This window comes from Acanthochromis polyacanthus, chromosome 15, assembly GCF_021347895.1.
Source record: "Acanthochromis polyacanthus isolate Apoly-LR-REF ecotype Palm Island chromosome 15, KAUST_Apoly_ChrSc, whole genome shotgun sequence".
Taxonomy (NCBI): Eukaryota; Metazoa; Chordata; class Actinopteri; family Pomacentridae; genus Acanthochromis; species Acanthochromis polyacanthus.
Window position 1 is genome coordinate 30,583,328 of NC_067127.1, and position 24,344 is coordinate 30,607,671.

Sequence of the window (24,344 nt, forward strand, 5' to 3'; positions counted from 1 at the left end):
AGCCAAATTTGGCCACACAGGTGTGCCTGTGCCCAGTTTGAGGTGTGCCCACCTGTGTGCCCAGTTTGAGCAAATTGGTTAACTGTGTGCAAGTGCTACTTGAGTACCTGTCTAATTAAATCATTTGAATTTTTTTGACAGTGTCAAATTTTGTTGTGATAAGTATTTACCTCCGTAGGGTTCCATACATGTAGCTACATAAGAATATGTACCTGTCAGAGATACATTTTGCTTTAATGTGGGATACAATTGTTAATTTTGTTTGTATTTTTTTAATGTCTGGACTTCTGCTTTGTATATTTCTACAGTTGTACAGTTTCATTTAGCAGATGCTTTTATCCAAAGTGACATCTGAGAATACATACAACACAAGCAAGGATCTAGTCAGGAGAAAACAGCCTGGATAAATGCCATTAAAAAAGTTAAAATGTTTAAATAGGACCTTGGTGTCTGCAGGCAGTGCAGAAGGTAATAGGATTGTTACTTCTTTTTTTCAGCAAGTGAAGTACAAAGGTATTCGGTGAAGAAGTGGTTTTTAGTCTTTTTTTTGGACTGAGAGAGATTCTGCAGATGAAACTTACTGTCAAACAATGCAGTGAGATAATCTTATTTGGTCTGTTTTTACTATTTCTCATTTTATTGTTTGCATGTGTTGAATTGTGAGATTGTGTGGCTTGTTTGAAACAGCAGCTTCTGAAGGCAGGAATGAGAAATCGTTGGTTAAAATGTGGGTCAGGTGGTTTATATAATTTCGTTGTTTTACTTAAAAAGTGTATAAAAGTAAAACAACGCAGATCCACCAGCTTAATTGCAGTAATCTTTGAAAACAGTAACAGCATTTCTGGTGTTGTTTCTGTCTGACCGTCGGACTGAAGACTGAAGCCGCAGACTGTCACCAGTTAATCTGGTGTAGATCGTCACACTCTGCCGCAGCGAAGCGATATTTCCACTCCGTTAGGTGGAAGTCCTCATAAAACCGCGTATTTTATTGGTAGACTGAACAGCCGTGAGTCAAAAAAGAACAATAACGATTTTTGGAGCCAATGTTAAAGCTGACAACAAGAGCATTTCGGAACAGTTTATTGACATCTGTGTGTTTTGAACAGGCATCAACACAGTCACCCATACGTGAAGAAAATAGAAATCGAAGCTTAAAAATTATCTTTCCCTTAAACATTCAAGCCAACTGCAAACATGTAGCTAAATGGATGTATGCATTCCAAAAAAAAAAAAAATCATTCCACGCAAAGTTTTACATAGAGACATCATTCTATGTATTGCCGGTGTAACGTCTGTCTCGCTAACTGAAAATCACCAGTTGATCGGATCACCAGTTAATCTTGAACACCGGATGCCCATTAACATTATAACTCCTATTGTGTGTGTGTATGTGTGCAGACAGCCAGCCTCATCATGGACATAAGATTGTTTTTTTCGAAGAAAAGAGCCAGGTTCAGGTAAGAGTGTAAGATCAAATGGTTTATCTATCGAGTAATGTTGTAAGTTGGATCAATGTATCAGTGTTTATATCTGTTATCAGATATGAAACACATTGTTTGGTTATTTGCCTTTAGATTGACATTACAAAGAGAGAGAGAGGACATTATTTATTTGTATTCTTATTGGTATTTTTTCATATTTATATAATTTTTCCTCTAGCTGAATACAATCAATTTGTGTATGATTGTCAGTCCAAAGAGGGAGAGATGAAAAAGGGGAAGGAGAAGAAAGAGTGCAAGGTCAGGAAGAACCAGGTAAGAAAACAAACATAGAATAGTGGCAAGCAAAACAGCAACTGTTAAGATGACAAAGAAAAACATCCATTCACAATATAATTTTACATATATGTCATGGAGGTTATGTGTTCTCCCCACATTAAATGCTTTCCAGAAGCACACTTAACAGATATCAGTGGACTTCATTCTAAACAGAACATCATTACATTTTCCTAATTATCTATTTGTTTTTCTATTTGTTTAATTTCACTATAAAAGGAAGAGAACAAGGAGAGACTCTGGGAGATGAGAGCGTGCAGACCAGGGAAAGAAATGCTGTGCATCACATTTCAAATAAAAGTCAAAAATAAGTCCTAGGTCCATTTTTGTTTTGTTTTTTGGGGTTTTTTTTGGTGCTTGGTATAGGGGGCTGGTTTACTCCAGAAACACACATGCTGTTTATGTGTATGTTGAGGAGCTGCTGTATCTAAATGAGTCGTCTTTTCCCAGAAATTAGGACTATGATATGTTTCTTTTAAGATTCCAGTGCATTCCTCCTTTGCGGTGATTCAGCATTTAAATAAATTTTTATCAGATTGGATGGTTTAGTCACAGACCTTTTCAAAAAGTGTTATGCTTTTCTTTCACAAATGTGGGAGTGAAACTGCATTAAAACGTACAAAACAATGAAGAAATTTATCTCGCCTGGCTGGGCACCTCTGGGTGCTCAGCACCCCTAAACCTCTGATCCTCGAATCGCCCCTGTTACAGAATATGGTCAGGTGGTAATAAAGATTTTTAAGTTAACATGCACTGTTTTTATTATATTGGATCAGTTATCTAGAGCTGATGTCCAACAAGAATATGAAGTTGAGTTAATGTGCATTTTAATTTACTTTTGCACCTAATCTTACCAATAGCCAAGATGGATCCTGTTCTGTCCTGCTGAGCTTGTTGGTGGATGCAGCTGTAATGAGAAGGGTATGTCTGCAGCCGGATGCTGCACGAATACGACCCGCACGAATACTCCCCGCAAGAATACGGCCCTACACTTCCGGTAAGTTTAGAGCACTTTTTAAAGAGAGCGCCACTTACCGGAGGCTGCACGAATACGCCTACACGAATACGGCCCTACCGCAATTTACATTTTAAATTGGCGATTTCACTCAGAATATACTTACAACGCAAAAGGCTAATTCAAGGAAAATTCCCCGTTCATTTTAACCCCTGTAAGTTTTTCTACAGAGCCGGAGGCTGCTCTTTCTGGACCACACTAAGTATTCCACACAAAGTACTACTTCATGTTCTACCTATGTTCTATCTATCTGTCCAACACTATTACAGGATTACCTCCAAATAAAGATCGCCTGTCTTTAGCACTGCATCTCTGAACAGTTTTAAGTCTCCAGGCCAAGTACCCAGTGCCACTGTCACCATCATAATAATGCTCCCTGGACAATGAAAGGATTGCAAAAACAGGCATTCTATTAGTGATAAACGTGGAAAACAATATGCTCTAGTAGGATTTAAAATATTTTAACATAACAACCATCAGTGTGTGCAACTCACATAGCCATACTTGGAGAATGGGTCTCTGAGGTAGGGAAAGAAGTTCACAATTCCTCGCGCATACATTTCTTTCACCTGTCTGGGTGGAGATGTACTGCAAGAAAAAAAAATCACATCAATATTTTTCAGAGATTTACTTTAGATTTCAAATTACTCTGAAATTTGAACAAGAACACAAATGCTAATTAAAGCCAATAAACACATTACCCATTCTTCTCCGTCACATCAGCTACCAGTATGTTCACCATTTTCCTTCTGCTTTCATCTGCCAAGGACTTAGTTCGGTTGTATTCATTTAGTATATATTCTCCACCAGATTTCTTGGTAAGAATGGATTCCACCAGCTTAAAGACAAATGCCAAACAAAAATAGAAAACAGTTTCAGGATTATATCTACTGCAATACAAAGTTAACTTAAATGCTGGACATAATGACTTCAACAAAGTCCTCACACAATGCAGTTTAAGACCTGCATTTGTACCATGTTAATCCTTGTCCAATAGAAAGCAGTAGTGCAGGGATGTGAGGGTGTATCCTGAATCGATTAAAAACTGATACAATTAAGGGAGGAGCTAAATCGATGCAGAAAAATTTGTGTCCGGATAGTCTTTTTAAATGGTGAGGGAGGTGTGCTTAATATGTAGTTTTTCACCGAAGCAGCACAACAAGCAGGAAAAATAATCTGAATGCTGTCAGAAGTAGCTGCTGAGACAATTTCCTGATTAACTTAGAAGCTAATGTCAGCTGTTAGCTCGCCGTGTAACAAGTGCGTGCGCCGTGTTCATGGAGAAATGAGCCTCGGTTGACATTGTTGTCACCCACTGCAACAAAAGCTTTGAGTATTCTCAGTTAATTATTAATGAAAAGCAACAACAATGTTGTGAGTGTTGACCTTAAAGCATAACATATATACAGTGCCTTATGAAAGTATTCAGCCCCGTTGAACTTTTCAACCTTTCGCCACATTTCAGGCTTCAAACATAAAGATATAAAATTTTAATTTTTTGTCAAGAATCAACAACAATTGGGACACAATCGTGAAGTTGAATGAAATTTATTGGATATTTTATACTTTTTTAACAAATAAAAACTGAAAAGTGGGGCGTGCAATATTATTCGGCCCCTTTACTTTCAGTGCAGCAAACTCACTCCAGAAGTTCAGTGAGGATCTCTGAATGATCCAACGTTGTCCTAAATGACTGATGATGATAAATAGAATCCACCTGTGTGTAATCAAGTCTCCGTATAAATGCACCTGCTCTGTGATAGTCTCAGGGTTCTGTTTAAAGTGCAGAGAGCATCATGAAGACCAAGGAACACACCAGACAGGTCCGAGATACTGTTGTGGAGAAGTTTAAAGCCGGATTTGGATACAAAAAGATTTCCCAAGCTTTAAACATCTCAAGGAGCACTGTGCAAGCAATCAAATTGAAATGGAAGCAGGGTTCTCGCCAGCGCATTTCAGCGTAACGGCCCGTTACGCTCAGTTTAAAAGATTACACTGTGATTAGGGCCGCTACGCCAGCGCATTTCAAAGATTACGCTGTTGTTATGAGAGTGTGTGGCTCCGTCATGAGAGAGGGAGCGAGAGCAGCATGTGTGTGTGTGTGTGGGGGGGGGGGGGGGGGGGGAGCGAGTGAGACAGACGGGCAGTCGGTGCAGTCAGAGGAGGAGAGAAGGTGTGTAGTTGCTGGTTGGCGGTACTGTGCGGTTCAGCCACTGTTTATAGACAATAAAGGCTGCAGTGTTCTTCGATGCGGCTGGGCTCCTGTGTCTTTGCCTCTACGGCTGCTGAGGAAGTGAAGGGGGTTAACCCCGGGCTTCCTGACCACGGTCGGGGCCGAACAGGAAGGGCTAACACTGTGATTAGGGCCGCTGCGCTGTTATTTTGACAGATAACGCCATGTGCGTTTGTTTTTATCAACTGGGTGCCTATATAGATTAATTTATGTCTCCCCACCTCAGCCGTACTTTCCTGTCGATTGACCCGTTCCCGTCTATTGCGCGCGCGTTCCCGTCTATTGCGCGCGCGCGTACGGGATGAAATGACAGGCAAAAGTTTACACAGTGAGACCTGCTTCTTTTTTCTACTGCCGGATCGGATGTTTTTAAATTGCCATAACTCAGTCATTTTTTACATTATGGGGAAAATAATTTCAGATCTCACTTTACTTGGTCTTTCTGTCACTTAAAATCATTTTGGTTTTCAGGTGACATTTACGTTTTTCTTTTAATTTGCTCATTTATACTGCTTCGCCACAGCCATTCTCAGCCACAGTCAAGCTGCTGTGTCACTCTGTGCAGGCTCGTTAATCACCATGGTGATGACAGCAACTTGACCTGCACTGACAGGGCTTTAGGCTGCATTTAGGCTGCATTTTCATGCACATATAGCTGATGTTACAGTCTGTGGCAACTGGATTGACTGCAGTTCATTCACATTCACCACACACACATAAATCAGATAACATATGATATCACACACATATAGAGCTTATGACTCAAAGGTGCTTAGGAACAATACTGACATATACATGTCATTGCAGAAACTTTCAAAGAAACGTAACATGAGCTCCTATCAAAATTTTGACCAGGTGAGATCTTCCTGTCTGTGCTTTTCAAAAATAAAAGCACACCACCATTTGGAAATCTTTATTGGTGCTGGAAATGCTGAAATTCATGCCTTTTGCAGCCTCTCTCACCAAAACCTCACTGCTAAACGTAGAATTTAATAAATGGAGCTCAGCAGAACATGCAGGTGCACATACGTGCACGTCAGAGCCCTAGAGATAGTAAGAGCTGCGACACTCATGCTCTCGCAGCGGGGCGGTCACGTGGTTCATGTAAGCCTGAATAGTTCCAAACAGGCAGCGCTGTCATTTCCTTCTATGGGAGTGAGAGCGGCGATTTCACGGTAAAAAAAGGAATAAAATCACACCTCCAAGTACTTGTTTGATTATTAATTCATTGGAGTATGTATGTAAATGTCAGTTTTACATTTTGAGCCGTAAGGTGACATATTAAAGACACTTTTGGGGTTTTGGAGGGAATGTTTCCCATTCGTGTTAGCATGGAAAATCGACTTTTACACAGAAATGTAAGATGATTGAAGATGTTAATTTTTGCCCAGCTGGATTATTGTATTTCCAGACAATGTCTATATTTCTCTGATTCACTTACCCGTAGTCTGGGAGTTATTGAAAAGCAGAGTAACAACAGTCCATTCAGCAGATAGTGTCCAGGCAGGAGTTGACTCACTATAACCATTTTAAGACATACACAAAATATATATTCAAGAATAACAACTCATTATGCTTTGATGAATGAAATAGTATGTTTTTATTGACAATGGGAGAAACAATGAGGGTCTTCGTGTCTTCAGTGAGGGCTCTCGGGATACTGGAGGATAGATAGATACGATAGATATTAATAAATATATTTGTTAAATACTTACAAGTATAAGTTTATGCATTATAAAGGGTCTCATATAAAGGACGTAGTCTTGACAATTAAAAAGAGGTAGCGATGTAGCTAGGTAGCTTTCAAAGAAGAGCTAACAAGCACATGGCAATGCCTGAAAGTCGGTCATCTGCTAATATTCACAAATACAGATAAATGTATGCACCACAAAGGGCTTCTGATATAATATAAAGACGTTAAAATTAAAAAGAGGTAGCGACTCATCAGCAATTAATCCGTCAATATATCCCTGGAGATAACTTCACAACTAACAGCAGAGTCGAGCTAAAAAACAAGTAGCAGAAATTCGGTCGTCTACCAAGATAAAAAATATATATAATTACGCTGCGCAAATACAAATAAAGCTCAGCATATGCATCATAAAGAGCCTCTGATAAAATATAGGCAGTTGACAATTCAAAAGAGGTAGGCATTTCATCAACTTACCTCCACATATACTCAACGACCTGCAGTGCAAATGAATGGTGGCTGTCAGTGTCGAAGCGGTGCTTGGAACTAAACAAGCCTCCACAACCCGGAAGTAGACTGGAAGAAAGCGTACAACGGGACCCTATGGGAGTGTCGCAACTCTTACTATCTCTAGAGCTCTGGTGCACGTCAGACGCTGCAGAAACTTCTCGCCTCCACACGACCTTAAAGCTATGCCTCATCGAACTTTTGACCTGGTGAGATCTTCCTGTCTCTACCTTTCAAAATAAAAATCTTTATTGGAGCTGCAGTTGATGAAATTACTGTTTTTGTCGCCTCTCTGACCAAAAGGTGACTACTAAACATAGAATTATATGAACGGAGCTCAGTAGAACGTGCAGTTGCACGTACGTGCATGTCAGACGCTGCAATAATAATGGCCTCTGCACAGCCTTAACGCCACGTGCAATCAAAATTTTGACCAGGTGAGATATTCTTTTCTCAGCCTTTCAAAATAAAAGCACACCACCATTTCAAAATAAGTCTCTTTAGGACCTCCAAATGACCAAATTGACCTCTTTTCAGGTCTTTCGCGTCACGTGATGAGTCCGAGCCCCTCCCACGATTTCCTCGTGCGGGACTTGTCAAGTTCAAATTCAGATTTTAATAAACTGCATTTTGCTGCCACGCAGCAACCTTTGACCCCACGGACCCCAAACAAGGGCTAGATTATCCTCGGGGGTCACTGACCAATAATTCAGTGGAATGATAACCTAAATCCCACCCAGATAGCAAACTATGGGTGAATCAATGTTGAATCTATGTTGAGACCTAACGTCGAAATTATACAGAAAGCGCAAGGTTGATAAAATGTTGAGTCAACGTTTGCTTTTCAACCATAAATCACACTTTACCCAGATAGCAAAAGATGTTAAATCAATGTTGAATTAGGGTTAAGAAAGTTGAATTGTGGTTACGGTTGAAGACTGATGGATGGATCAACGTTGATTCAACAACATTTTGTCAACATTGAAGTTTGTGTTTAAAAGATACCATTGAATCTACATTGTATTTTGGTTTAATTAAAATGTTTGACAGGTCAATGTTTAATTAATGTTGAATCTATGTTTACAAACATGTAATCTATGTAAGCAAACGTTGACTCAACATTTTATCAACCTTGCGCTTTCTGTATAATTTCGACGTTAGGTCTCAACATAGATTCAACATTGATTCACCCATAGTTTGCTATCTGGGCAGTGGTTTTCTTAATTGGCCATTTGAAGTCTAACAAATCAGAAGCTCTCAGACTCATGACCCTTCAGACCCTCTGAGTCAGAAAAGCCTGCACGGGCAAAACATATTTCCAAAAGTCGCACAGGTCTGAAAATCGAATATGTCACAGTAAATTTAATTTTTAATATTACTATGAATTACTATGAATCCCCAGAGCAGGCTACACAGTAAATGACTGTGAATTTTTAAAGTACTTAACTGTTCGAGGTTTCTATATTACACAATATATTATTGTGAATTTCTACAGTACTGCAATTGTTACTGTGAACTTTTACAGTACTGTACAAGTTACTGCTATTCCCTACAGTAAATAATATGTTACTGTAAATTCCAATATATTATTGTGAATTTCTACAGTACTGCAATTGTTACTGTGAACTTTTACAGTACTGTACAAGTTACTGCTATTCCCTACAGTAAATAATATGTTACTGTAAATTCCAATATATTATTGTGAATTTCTACAGTACTGCAATTGTTACTGTGAACTTTTACAGTACTATACAAGTTACTGCTGTTCCCTACAGTAAATAATATGTTACCGTAAATTTCACACTACTGTAATGCTTGATTTGTTTTCTTATGGTAGTGATGACATTACTGTGAATTACTACAGTAGACCTTAGTCTGCTGTAAATTTTTACAGTATTGTGTTTACTACCATGATATATACAGTATTTTGCAAATTACTGCTTATTATACAGTATTTCACTTTTTAAAAAAATCACAGTAACTTACTTTACAGATACACAGTAACTTACTGTGAATTTCACAGTCATTTCTTACAGTGTAGTCAGACTTGGGTCGGGGTAATGAAATCTGTCCACTATTCGCTGCTCTGGTGTAATGTGAGTGCTTATAAGAACAATAAATTATATTATTATAAAGAAATTTCAGAGTCTGAGTGTTAATAATTTTATGAAAGTAAGTTAGTAGTATTAGCAGATAGTCTTTGCTTGACCATCAGCCAAGTAAGACGTTCATGCATTTCTGTGACTCTAGTTCTTTTACAACCAAGAACCAGTCTTGCAGCCTTGTTTTGAGCCACTTGTAATTTTCTGAGAAGACAGTTTGACGCAGCAGACCATATAACTGAACAGTAGTCTAAATCAGTGGTTCTCAACCTTTTTAAGTCACGACCCCAATTTGACAGTCAATGGTTTCCGCGACCCCCCCCCGCCCCGCCCCGCCCCGCCCCGCCCCGCCCCGCCCGCGACCAGACGTAGTGCTGAAACGCCCGATCGTTAAAACGTATGTCAAATGCACACAGACGAAGCACTTATAATCACATTTCAGCTACTACTTTTTTATTGTTGTATTATGAAACATTTTAGGAACATAAAGAAGCCCCAAGAGGCTAACTTTTCGAGTAACAGACCAACAGAAATGCTGTTCTTTTCAAGTACCGGTAAAACGTAAACAGAAGAAGAATGCAAACATTATTCACACAAAAAACAACACTATCTTTGTTTCGCAAAGCCAAATGGCTGTAAGCACTAATGTGATGGCTGGGCCTGTTTTTTGGAGCACAGCAGCTCCATTCTTGGCTTTATGGTTGATACAGCCACATGCAGATCATTTTCAACCCTGAGTAGTGATCTGTATTTGTTCTTCATGTACGTCAGTGCGGAAAATGTCTTTTCACACAGAAATGTGGAGGGAAATGACAACAGTACGTCAGTAGCAGCCTTTGATAATGCTGCGTGTTCCGTTGCCACTGACAGCCAGAACTCTTACAGGGACAATGTCGAAAAGGCAGTACGTAATGTGCGGTCAGCGGAGAGATCTATCAGGGCGTCCTGCAGCTCTGATGGCAGGTTATGCGCAGTGGAGGTGGTGAAGGGCTGGCGTATCCAGTCATACTTCTCGGGCGTTTCATCAGTTGGGAAGTACTTGTTGAAACTTTGAAGCAGGCTCCTGAGGTGAGACGCAATCATTACTTTCATAGTTGGAGTGGTTATATCGCAACTCTCTATAAATTCATCAAGCTCAGGGAACATTTCAACACTTCCCTGTTCCTCTCGTACGGCCCACCGCTCCAGCTTTCTCTTAAATACCGTGATCTTATCAGACAGAATAAGGACATTTGTGTTTGGGCCTTGTAGGGACAAGTTTAAGGTGTTCAGTTTGTCAAAAACGCTGGCTAAATATGCCAGACTAGCGACCCACTTTGAGTCAGTCAGATAGTCAGCAAGGGGAGAATTGCAGTCTGATAAAAATATGCGGACCTCTTCACGCAGCTCAAAGAGCCTCGTTAAAACTTTGCCATGAGAAAGCCACCTAACCTCTGTGTGAAAGATAAGTGCTTCGTGGTCTGATCCCATTTCATGACAGAGTGTGGCAAAGAGTCTGCTTTGTAGGGGACGTGATTTTATTAAATTAACTATCTTAACTGATGTTTGGAGAACATCACGAAGCTCTGGCATGAGACACCTGCCAGCAAGTGCCTCCCTGTGGATCATGCAGTGCAGAAATTTCACATGGGGAGCGACCTCCGACACGCAGGCCCTCAAACCTTTTCTTGCCCCCTGCATGGCTCCAGCTCCGTCTGTGCACACAGATACACAGCTCTCCCATGCCAGTCCCTCTTTTTGTATGTTACAGTCAAGCTTGTTGAAAATGTCGCGTCCAGTGCATGTTCCCTCCATTGATGAGCAAAACAACATATCCTCGTGCATTTTCCCTTCGTAGCTGTACCTCACAAACGTCAGCAGCTGCGCATCTCCTGACACATCTGTGCACTCATCAATTTGTAGGGAAAATCTTCCACTCTTTCTCACCCTGTCAATCAGTTGATGTTTAATGTCGTTTGCTATGTCCTGAATGCAGCGTCCCATGGTGTCATTTGAAAGGGGGATGGTTAAAAGGGTGTTAGATATTTTCTCCCCATGCATTGCTCTTGTCATCACTACAGCTGCGGGACGGATGAGACTCTCTGCGATCGTGTGAGGCTTTTTAGATTGAGCCACCAGATATGCCACCTCATATGAAGCTGCCAGGGCCCTAGCAGGGACTGTAGAATATTCGCTCACCACTGTTTTTTGCCGTCTTAGTTCTTGCTCCTTGTGCTGAAAAAAATCAATCGGTTTATCAATTAAGCTGCTGTGTTTTGTCTCTAAATGTCTTTTAAGTTTGGCTGGCTTCAAGCTCTCGTGGGCCAGCACCTCAGAGCAAATGACACACTGTGGGTAGTCAATGCTGTTTTTTGTTGTGAATGAAAAGCCGTATTTCAAAAAGTTGGGCAGATATTTCCAGGGCCTCAAACCTTTATCAGCCGCTGGTGTTGACCCCAGTGCCATACGTTTTGCCAGCGGTGAGCTTGGCTCATCTTGAGACCCCTGCTGCTGCTGCTGCTGAATGTGTTGGGCTGAAACAGTTTTTGTAAGCCATCGCTCCATTCTTCACGTAGCAATCTTGCTTTAGTAAGTAAACAATAGCAAGCAAACAATACTGTTTGATAAAAAAGAAAGGGGAAAAAACACGCGCCATTTAACGCACCTATTTTTTTCTTTTTCCTTTTTTTCTCTCACGCGCACAGTTCAGATCATACCAACGCCATTGATACAATGGATTTTGAACCAATAATGAAGCAGAAAACAACTAAAACAACTCTCTGTCTGGAATTGTGCAATTTAATATTAATGGAGCAACCGTTATTGTTTTCATGTTTTAATGTTTAAGTTTCCTAATGTTTAAGCATAAGTTCTAGGATTTTCAGACGTGAACGCATATGTTGTGGGCTGGTATAGCCCGATGTGGTTAATGATGAGATGAGGGGCTGGCTAGAGAGAGAGAGCTGGGTCTGTATGTGTGAATGTGGAGGACAGACAGGTTCGTTGTTTTTGTTTTGGCGTAGTTACGGCCGACAGTAATTGATTTGGAGTAGCCTAATAAAATGCCTGTTTGAGAAAACTCTTGTCCTTTTAACATGCGTTCGGACGCCACATTAATTTCTTTTTCCAAAAATGTTTTGGTGACCCCCACAAATAATCTCGCGACCCCAATTGGGGTCGGGACCCCAAGGTTGAGAAAGGCTGGTCTAAATGACATAAAACCAATGTACAGAGAACACGACCAAACAACTGTGAATTTAGAAATGGTGCACATTTGCGCGTTAAGGCAACAGCTTTACCCATTTTGGCAACAATTTTGTTGATGTGATTAGACCATGACAATGTATTCTCAAGCCAAAGTCCAAGAAGCTTTACCTTTTTTACTTGCTGTATAGTTTGGCCATTTACTTGAATATTTATTGTAGGATTATCTGATATTCTATGCTTGGAACCAAATATACTGTAGTACTCATTGTTTTTGATATGTTGAGAATAAGTTTATTTGTTTTGATCCAGATATATAATTTTTTGATCTCACATGACAGAACCTGATTAAGCTCTGGACATGTAGGGGCTGCATAATACAGAGTAGAATCATCAGCAAACATAGTCAGTGTAGCCTTACTGAGTGCATATGGCATATCATTAGTAAAAATTGAAAATAAAAGAGGACCAAGGCAGCTACCTTGTGGTACACCACAGTCCAGGGACTTACTACGAGACAGTGCACCATTAAAATAAACTCTTTGTGACCTCCCAGAAAGGTAACTCATGAACCACCTGATTACAGAGGAAGTAAAACCATAACTAATTAGTTTGGAAATCAACATATCATGATTGATCACATCAAAGGCAGCACTGAAGTCAAGTAATATTGTACCCACTAGCCTTGAGTCATCAATTGATGTTAACCAGCTATCTGACATTTGTGTCATAGCAGTGCAGGTGGAATGACCAGACCTATAAAATCTTGGAATATTGTGATTAAATCATTGTGAGAAAAGTAATCATGTACTTGCTTGAATAAAATCTTTTCCAATAATTTGCTCAAGACAGGTAAAATGCTAATTGGCCTACTATTTGGACCACAGAAAGTTAATTTTTTTGTCTTTCGGTAAAGGAATGATCTTACCCTCCTTCCAAAGTTTTGGACACACACCACTAATCAGGCATCTGTTAAATATGTGACAAATTGGTTTAGAAATGTGTTCAGCCGATAGTTTCAACAACCTACTGTCCAAGTTATCTATAGTAGTAGACCCCCAACAGTCAAAGATCTCAGCAACATTTCCACCTGCACAACGTTAACCAAACGAAATCAAAATGACACAGTTTATCCTTCATAATAAATTTTTTATAAGCTCATTAGAGTCGGAATCAACAGTACAATCCATTTTCTCTCTGTTTAGAAACTTTATCAATAAAATAATCATTAAAATAATTTGCAATCTGTATTGGCTTAGTCAAATATATACCATTTATTTCAACAAAAGAAGTACAAGTAGATTTTTGATGAGTGCATGATTTCATTGAGTGCATTCCACATTCTCTTACTATCTGTACCACTGTCGGAGATTCTCTTTTGAAAATATTTTTTTCTTTTTCACTCTGTTCACATGATTTCTTAAAGTACAATAAAGTTTTTGTCTTTAAGAGAGCCAGAAAGAACAGCAATCTTTTTAGCCTCATCCCTATGAGCCATCAAGCTCTTTAAATCCGTATCAATCCAAGGAGCACTTCTGGCTTTTACCGTAAATTTCTTTAACGGGGCATGATTATCAACAACTCTAATAAAAAGATCCATAAATAAATTAAGAGAGGTTTCCACATCATCTATGGCACAAACCAAATCCCATTTAATGTTATTAAGTTCGTTTAAGAAATTTTCCTCATTGAATGCCCTATAAGTTCTGTTCAGAATGATTTTAGGACAGGCTCTCGGTAGCTTTGTTCTCCTGGAGACAGCAATGCAGTTATGATCACTGAAGCCAACTGTTACAGAAACAGGTGCTGAAGACATATCAGGATTATTAGTATAAATATGGTCAATGCATTTTGATGTTAGAGATCCAGTATTATTTCTGGAAATTCTTGTGGGTTGATCCATTAATTGTGATAAGCCACAAGTGTCTGTCACAGATTTGAGATAATTTTTCAGAGGACAATTATCAGATAGCCAATCAATATTCAGATCACGCAGCCAGTATAGCTCTCTGCTTTCCTCAGTCACTTTGTCCAGCATATTACATAAACCATTTAAATACTCTATCCTGGCACTAGGTGGCCTGTAACAACATCCAAGAACAATAGGTTTTAAATGTGGAAGTTGTACCTGTAACCATAACACTTCAACATCATCAACCATTAAGTCTTGTCTCAATTTCACAGGAAAATGCTCACATATATAAATGGCCACGCCACCTCCAAACTTGTTTTGATCATGCCTGTAAATTGAAAACCCACCTATATCAACATCTGAATTATCAATGCAGCTGCCCAAATGCGTTTCAGAAATCATAAGTATGTCTATTTTATTTTGTTGCAAAAATAAAGAAAGGTTGTGAATTGTATTCCTCAGACTACATATATAATATGTGCAAGGATTAAGCCTTTAGGTAGTTATTTATACTGGTCATCCTTGTTGATAGAAAATAGATCAGGTAATATAAAAATGTGTATCATCTGTTTAAACATCTTGAACCCTTGTTTTGTCATAATGAGGTAGATTATATTACACTTATTGGTCCAGCACACAGACACACATACATGTATATAAAAAATATACAAACAATAGGATAAAAATACACTATCAAACTCATTAGGCCAGTGACTGACCTTGTCCGACGCGGGGGATGATGATCAGTTTATCATACTTCAAGATAGCTTTCTCACCTTTCTCTCTGGCGGCTTTCAACTTAGGCCACAGGTCTTTCCTTCTCTTTTGCACAGGTTCAGAGAAATATTCATTTATGTAGATCTTAGTGCCCTTTCATTTCTTGGCAGAAGATAGAATCAGTTCTCTGTCTTTGGTACGGAGCAGTCTGACAACAATTTTCCTTGGCCTTCCCCCCTCCTGGTACTGACCAAGCCTCTGGGCATACTCAATGTCCATATTTGTTCCATCTAAGCCCAAGTCTTTAGAAAGCACCTGTCTCACCTTTTTCTCTGATTCACTCCAATTCTCTCCTTTCACATCAGCAATGCCATCGATTAAAATGTTAGTTCTCTTGCTCTGGTTATCAATATAGTCCAACTTGGTGAACATTGCATCCAGTTCCTGCTTAGAAGTAGTTATAGTTGTCTCAAATGCCTTTATCTTTGCCTCAATTTCAGAGCATCCCATCTTATTCTCTTCAAACTTTGCTTGTGTAAATTCCAAGCTGGTCTTCAGGTCCTGTACATCTCTGATAACGCCATCCAATCTTTTGTTAGTTCCATCCATGATCAGCTGAATGAAGCATTTGAAGTTGTCCTGCTGCTGCAGTAACATATCCTTATAGATCTCTCTCTGTTGCTCCATTAACTGGGAGAGTACACTCATTGTAACCATAACATCCTCCTCACAAGGGGATATTTTAGCATTTTAAGGAGGCATGATGTATCTTACCAGGATGTACCAGAAGTTGATGAGAATTGAAAATGACAGGTCTGTTTGTTAGAGGTCCTCTAGGCCCAAAAGCCTACCAACCTGGGCAACAGCCAACAGCTCAGCAAACAGATGAGATGTCTTCCATAATGTTGAGACAGAGTATCAATGGAAAGCAACTTGAGTCAGCAGAAAACATGATTTGAGAATACCAGAAAGGATTCAATAGATTTTTGTTAGATTCTAAGAGCCAGATTCACAGAGGAAAACTCCTGGCAGCCATCTTGGAAGATTCACTCATGGGTCAAAAAAGGTTGAAGACTGATGCGTAAAATTGTGTTCGCATTGGAGAGAGTCTGTGCGCAGATATCCAACACATTTAGTGTCTTTTTGGGGTAATTTTTTCAATAAACACCTTTCAGAAGACGCTCTTGTTGGTGCATCTTTTAACTGCTCTAGTCTCTCTGTCGCCATCACTCGTTAGAAGTTTGTCACATACTGAGGTTTTCCTGCTGCTGGAGGTCACAGGCTTTTAGTGTTCCTGTTGGGTCTGAGAAACTAAAATGTGCTTTCAGTTCTGCTTTTATCTCAGACATCAGCATTCTGAAATGTTTGATCTCAACAATAAAACTGACTATAACAGTCTTTTTGAGTTTAGACAGAAATTATGTTCAACTACTCTTTGGATAAAAGCATCTGCTAAATGAAGTTGTGGAATTGTAGAACCAATAATCTACATTGAGTTATAGCAATTAGATTTTTCCCTAAAATCAAACATGTTTTTAATTACAAGTGGTGACCTTCTTAAACTGTCCAGACATGTTAAGATAAAGGAGGAAATTTGAAATCCTGAATTCAAGGTGAAGAAAAATGTCATTAAGTTACCTCAACTTGAATTCAGTTTTAATTCAGTGAATGCGTACATTTGAGTTTAAATTACACAGAATATTCACCATGGGAATGAAAATGATCTGTCAAAGAGATTCATTTTATTTTGATATTTTCTTTAATGTGAATTTAAGCCTCCTTATTATTCTGTAAATTGTCATCATTAAACATAGCAGAACAGAAGTTAACCTTTTTTCCTCTTATTACACTGAAAACTGAATTTACAAACTAATAAGAATGGCGTAAAATTAACGAAACTCTTATGTATGTTTGATAAACTTCATGACAGTAACAAAGCATACATGATAGTTCACAGATTTCACTCACACATCATAATAATTTTGGTTAAAAAAAATCACTTAACAGTTTGCATCTATATTTTTCAGTTAAGACAACTTTAATATGACCATCAGCATTGGTCTGTCTGTCTGTCTGTTAGCGATACAATAATACAATACAATACAATAACTTTATTATTCCCCGAAGGGAAATTCAATATTCATTATATAATTATCATTAGTTTTAATTATTACTATTATTAATATAATAATAATTACTATAGTAATAATTATATCAATATAATAATAATAATAATAATAATAATAATTTCATTAGTTATTATCGTAGCAACATTAATCAAAAACAGATTTGGATGACATTTTCAGGGAAGGTCAGAAATGACACAGGAACCACCTCATTCTTGTTTTCTGTATTGCAGCCATGTGTTTCATTAAATAGTGAGAATAAATCTCTGGAGTTAGTTTTTACAGTGCAGTGTGCAGTCTAAACATCTGATGTGACCACATTCTATTCTTTAAAGCCTTAATGTTTACATGTAGTAAAGTGAATGACGTCAGATATTTAGAGCTGAGAGCCATCAGACCTCCATTTCTGTACAGACCTGAGATGTATGTTATGATCTTCATAGATATGTGGAGCATTTTTGATGCCGTTATTCATTACTTTGACACAAATTGTTTTTCCTGCTCAACACACTTTTGAGGCAACCACACACAACAGTAAGAATAATGTGTAAAGGAAATGAGTCTGTGTTGGTTAATTTTTGTTAGACATCTCTGTGTTTTTGTGCTATTTCTGAACATTTAATGAACAAAAATGTGCTTTTAGTCCAGCGTTTGTCTCTGATGTCACTCTGTTTATTCTCATGAACCTTTATGTGGATGTTTACATGTGAAACAAGAAAAGGCTGTTCATTCCCCCATGTGGCATTGTCACCATGTTCCAGCAGATCCATTCAGTCTCCTTTACGACTCATTTTATTTGGATAAAGCACGGCGACACTGAGGTTAATCCAGTTTTTGTATTTGTTTTAATTTTCACACACTGATTAATTTATCTGTGTGCAAACATGTCCGCCAGGGTTGCCGTGGTGACGGGCAGCAACAAGGGCATTGGATTGGCCATTGTCCGAGCTCTGTGCAGGCTGTTCCAGGGAGATGTCTACCTGACGGACAGAGACCTGTAGGTAGCTCAACTGGAATTTAACCTGACAAATTCACCTAAATGTTACACACGTTTCTTATTTTGGATCAGAAACAGACTCAGAAACTCACATTTTCAGTACATCTACTTTACTGTATTTGCTCTATTATGGTTCTGCACAGACTCACTGTAACGTATTCTCATTTTGCACCACACTAAGTCCTTTTTTGGGCTGAACACGCTGTTAACTTTAACTATGTATCATCACAGTAACACCACATTGAACACTTTTCATTGGTTTTGTTGTATTTTTGTACTGTGCTTCTATTGAAGGAACAAATTTATATTTCAATGACAATAGAAAACTTTAAAAATACATGTTTGTGTTCTGTAAAGTTTCAACATCTATTGTTGATTAAAAAAACAACTTGTCATCATGTATTAGATGTGACTTTGATGCCCTCTAATGGTGGAGACATAAACTACAACAACAATAAGAGTAGAAATAAGTGTTTACCAGTCTAAGTGCCTAAATTCTTTCTCAAGGAAAAGCTGGTCCATGCATTTATTTTCAGTTGACTTGATTACTGTAACAGTATCTTTACAGGTCTATCTAAAAAAAACACTCAAACAACTGCAGCAGATTCAAAACTCTGCTGCCCGAGTCCTCACTAAGACCAAGAAAAGAGATCATATCACTCCAGTTTTAAAGTCCTTACACTGGCTTCCTGTCACTCAGAGGGTAGATTTTAAAGTCCTGCTGCTGGTCTACAAAGCTTTAAATGGTCTAGGACCAAAACACATCAGAGACCTCCTGACTCAGTATGAACCACCCAGACCACTCAGGTCATCTGGATCAGGTCTTCTAGTAGTTCCTAGAGTAAAAACCAAACACGGAGAAGCTGCATTCAGCTTCTATGCCCCATATATATGGAACAAACTCCTAGAAAACTGTAGGTCAGCTAAAACTCTCAGCACATTTAAATCTATTCTTAAGACGTACCTGTTCTCAGCTGCTTTTGATTAAAGTATTTTAACCCATAAGAACCCAGACCCATTTTTCCTTAAAGGACTTAATGAGTTAAGGTCAGACATGAAACTTTACAGGAAGACACTGTGGCACTCAAAGTGTTTGTGACACTGGTGTCACCGTGGGTTCTTATGGGTTAAATTATTTTAAATCTTATTTTATGACAGTTACTTTTAACAGTTATTTTAACTCTTATTTTATGACAGTTATTTTAAACAGCCCTTGTTTTCCGACTCTTGTTTTTGATCTTTTTACTGTTCTGTTTTTCTTTTAATAATTGCCCTTGTTTTCTGACTTTTGTTTTTGATCTTTTTACTGTTCTGACTTTTTTTAATGATTTCATAAATGTTTTCTTTTGTTTTTCTTTTAATAATCGTCATCCTCTGTTCTTAATGTCTTTGTAAAGCACTTTGAATCGCCTCGTTGTTAAAATGTGCTATATAAATAAATTTGCCTTGCCTTGCCTAGCCGCAATTACATGCAGTTTAGTAAAAAAAAAAACATTCTTGTAAACAGACATTAAATGAGTCTGACTTCAACAGATTAAAATCCTGAATAATAAGTTTCTATTTTATCTTTCTCCGTGTGTGTATTTTCACATTTCACTTGTCAAAAAGTCAATTGTTTTTCTTTAAAAATATAGAAGCTGCTATTTTGTCATTAAAAACCTCCAAACAACCCTGACTCATTAAACAACCTTGCCAATAATTAAACAATAATTAAACAATTATTGTGGGTAATTTGGGATTTCACATCTTAAATTATTTCAATCTAAAAACTTGTTTTGAAATCGAAATATATACATTTTTGTCAGTTTTGGATTGATTAAACCTTTGTTGATCCCACAGCAGAGAAATTTGCAGTGTTACAGCAGCAACTACAGAAAAAAAAACATTTTAAATTTATATTTTATTAAGTATTAATGACAGACATTTTAAGGAAATGTTCTTAGAGAATAAAATTGAAGAGTTTAGCACTGAAAAACTGAACCTCAAAGCGAGTGATGGAAGAAACTGAGCTTTCTGAATCACATGAAACACTGTGATGAAGAGGCTGAAACCGTAAAATGACGCCATCTGCAGGTCAAATCCTTAAAATGCATTTAAGCTGCAAAATGAAAGAGGCTTCAACCTTCTGAAGCAACATGTGGTTGTTTTTTGTTTGATTTTGTCACATCTTTATTATAAAAAGATTTTAAAAAAAAACACTGTTGAATATTTTTTAATTTAAAAATCCATAAATCAACATATACATTTTTCCAAGTGCAAACATATGTTGCTGTTTGAAAGTTAAATAAATGTAATGAATAAAAATACAAATTAACCATGTAACTGGCAAATAAAAGGCAAAAAACTACTACATAAAAGGCCAAATGTTTGACTTTTTGAAAAGTTAAATGTGCTGAAATATAAAAGCGAGATGAATAACATGAATAACAAAAATGTAAATACAGCAGGGAAATGGTGTCTTTTTTTAATGATTTAGAGAAAAATTTAGGGTTATTTTTATAATTTAAATGACAAAACGGGCAATAAAAAGGCCAACCGTCTGGCTTTTTGAACAGTGAGAAATGGTGAAATGTGAAATTACAATAAATACACTGAAGAAAAAGATGAATTCACTGTGCAAATGTTCTTTTTTACTTAAAATACAGTATTGATTTCACGATTTTATTGACCAAAGACCAAAGAATATGAAGTGAAATAAATTCCAGACAGATCTGCTGCCTATAAGAATAAAGGGACAGTAAATAAGAGGTTTTTTTTTCTCTTGTTTCAGTGGTCGAGGTGAGGAGGCCATAAAATCTTTGTCCTCTGAATAACTGAATCCAAAGTTTCACCAGCTGGACGTCAATGACCTGAACAGCATCAGAACCACGGCCGATTATTTCAAAGAGGAGTACGGAGGAGTCGACGTCCTCGTCAATAACGCCGGGGAGGCATTTGGAGGTGGGATCATTTTTCACTGCTGTGTAAAGCCCTGCACCTCTATGGAGACAGTAAATTATATTCTCTTCTCTACCAGGTCCCTTGAATTACCTTATAGACAGTAATTTAGGCAGAATATATGATTTCAACAAGTTATCTGATTGAAAAGGACCTGTTTTCCAATGATGGTCTTACTTGATCGACTCAAATCTGCAAATATTTACATCACGAGTCCTTTTCTCACATAAATCCTGTATGTTTTTAAATGGAATGCAACTGAAATATGCTCAGTAATGTGTTAACGCTCTTTCTGCAGATTCAGATCCGTCTCCATTCGCCGTCCAGGCAGAAGTGACCCTGAGGACAAACTTCTTCGCTGCCAGAGACATGCTGTCTCACTTCCTGCCACTAATCAAACCTGGAGGTACAAACACACATCTGGATTCACAAAGACGGACTTAAAACAGTCAGACGACATGTTTAAATCAATTAATGCAAGTCGTTTTTGGACGACTGTTTAAGACTTCTGCCTCCTCTAAGAATTAAATGGTTCTAAGAAATAAGTAGTGTATGAAATAAGATAAAATCAGGTAAGAATGTAATAGCACAAAAGCAGATTTGATTTGGGGAAAAAATAGTGACAAGCATGTTTCCAGCAGGTTTATGCAGACTCAAGACAGTCTTTGTCTTCTTCCGTTTCTCCACAATGTTATCAGCAAACTTCAAATTATGAGTCAAGTTTCCTCCTTTTGTCAGCTGTTTCTACTAAGTGTTACCACAGAAACACGCAGGATCTGTTGTTGTAACTGTCCATTCAGACTGGATGCAGAAATATTACTGCATTAACTGCAGTCAAGTATCCCGGTGTTTATTCAGAGATGAAGCCGACATGTGCAGTTTTAATCAGATGAACAGAAAAAGTGAGAGTACTGGTCGGGATGGAAGTTTAGATGTTGAATTGACTCACGTTTGAAGCTTAAAATATTCTGTTTACTTCACATGAAACTAATCTGAGAGCCAGTTTTAGAGGATTCCAACACTATCAACCGTCTAAAATCTCCCTGTGAAACCGAACCCTGGATCCGGTCCACCGTCTGCCTCACAGAACTCGGCCTGCTTGGAAATTTGGCAGAATGTCTGACTGGTTGTTCTGCTCAGCATCGTAATTCTAAGAGTTTGTTTGGCCTCCGCTCAGAAAACTGCTTCAGAAGTGTCATCCATTCATGGGATATGTTGAAATGTGTGATCTGATCACAGCTGTCTCGTGTTCCAGCAGATCAGCGTCTCACAGTTGGCACATTTTAAATATTCCAGATATAATTAGAAAATGATATCAAACTGGTGTCTTTGCTTTGTGGTTTTTATGATGTGTGGTGAGAATCAGCATAACAGCCATAATTCTTCTGATACAAACACAGACGACTTACAGAAACAGAAATGTGGCATGCGAGTGGTCTTTTGTTCTGACTTAAAATATAGGATTGTTTTCATGATTTTAAAAGGCGAAACAACAAAACAGGCAAAAATGACTAAACATCTGGTGGTTTGAGCGATTCAATGTGCTGAAAAGTCAAATAAATTCACTGAAGAATAGTGTAATCGTAGCATGCAAATGGCCTTCTTTTCGGATTTACAGAAAATGTGAATTTGTTTTTATGATTTAAATGACAGAACAGGCAACAAAGGACAAATATTTGGCTTTTTGTAAAGCTGGATTTGGTGAAATGCTGAGATGAAAGAAATCTACGGAAGAAAAGCGTAAATGGTCTTTTTTAGTGATTTAGAAAAAGAATATATAGATGTTTTTTATGAGTTTAATGACAGAATAGGCAAAAAATAGATCTTTTTTGACTTAAAATATTGGGTTGTTTTAATGATTTTCATGGCAAAAAAAGGGGAGAAAATATTGGGTTGTGTTTTTAAGATTTGAATGACATAACAGGCAAAAAAAAAAGGTAAAAACTGCAAAAAAGCAGTCCAAATGTTTGTCTTTTTCAAAAGTTAAATATGGTGAAATATAAAAGTGAGATGAATATACAAAGAAAAATATAAATACAGCATCCAATTATGTTTTTTAATCATCTTTGGAAGATTTTGCATGTTACACTTATTTAATATCATTTTATAATCACAAATCTATTGATCAACTCTATTTGTTCAGCTATTTTAAACAGATAAGAGCGGAGACTTTAGCTCAAGGTGTAGAAGTTGTCAAACCAATTTCATGTCAATTTAACTCAACAAGATGATGTTTGCAGCCGAAAAACTTCACCTAAATCATTAAATTTGACTTTTTTTCTTAGTAAAATAGAGAAATAAGATACACAGTAAAGGTTCAATGAAATGTCAGCTGCCTTTGATTTGTAGAACATTTTTAATGCTAAATATAAATGTTAATGTCATATTTAACATTTATATTTATATTTATCATTTATGTCTGACATTTAATACTTACATTAAACTATTTAAGATATTTCTAAGATGAGAAATATTGCAGTAAATGTTGTAAAAGGTCACCAGAAAAAAATCACACCACTTGTTTGTACATGGTTTGAAGCTAAATGTGACAAAATGTTGCTGTTTTTTTTTTAGAATGAGCTGCTTTACAGACGGCACCCCATATAATATTAATGAATGTAATGTAATACAATGAATCATATTCAGTGTTTCCTCTTTAGTCACTCAGTTGTCGGGCACCACAACAGCAAGAAAACTACCACTTCTACTTCTGCTATATCCATAAAACTCTGTAATAGAGCCTTAAATGCAGTCCAAATACAATGTAAGAAATAAATACAGTAGTTCATATTTTCAAATATTTTGACGTTAGACCCACAACTTTAAGCATGTATTACATGCAAAAAACAACAAATATTACTGTCTCAAGCGCCACCGTTTTTTTAATAGAGAAAACTTTTTTTCAGTAATTACAATAATGATAATGATGGCAAAACAAGTCATGACAAAAAGAAGAGTAAGGTGTAGGACTTTTACCTTCCATAATATTGAGGCTGCATGACTACACGACCGTCCCAATCCAGCGATGCAGGAGCATCCCGTTGTCTCCACCACGCCGCTACTGCTAACTAGCACCCACGCCAAGTGACTCGTACTGCTGGCCTGGCTCGGGTTTAAACAGCTTAAAAACACGCAATCATCTTCTGTGTG

At 37.7% G+C, this 24,344-nt stretch overlaps 1 pseudogene; it reads left to right on the forward strand.

The window, feature by feature from the left end:
- The first annotated feature begins 250 nt into the window (after positions 1–250).
- The window catches only part of LOC127537406 (carbonyl reductase [NADPH] 1-like), a 28,391-nt pseudogene continuing 4,297 nt past the window's right edge, over positions 251–24,344 (forward strand).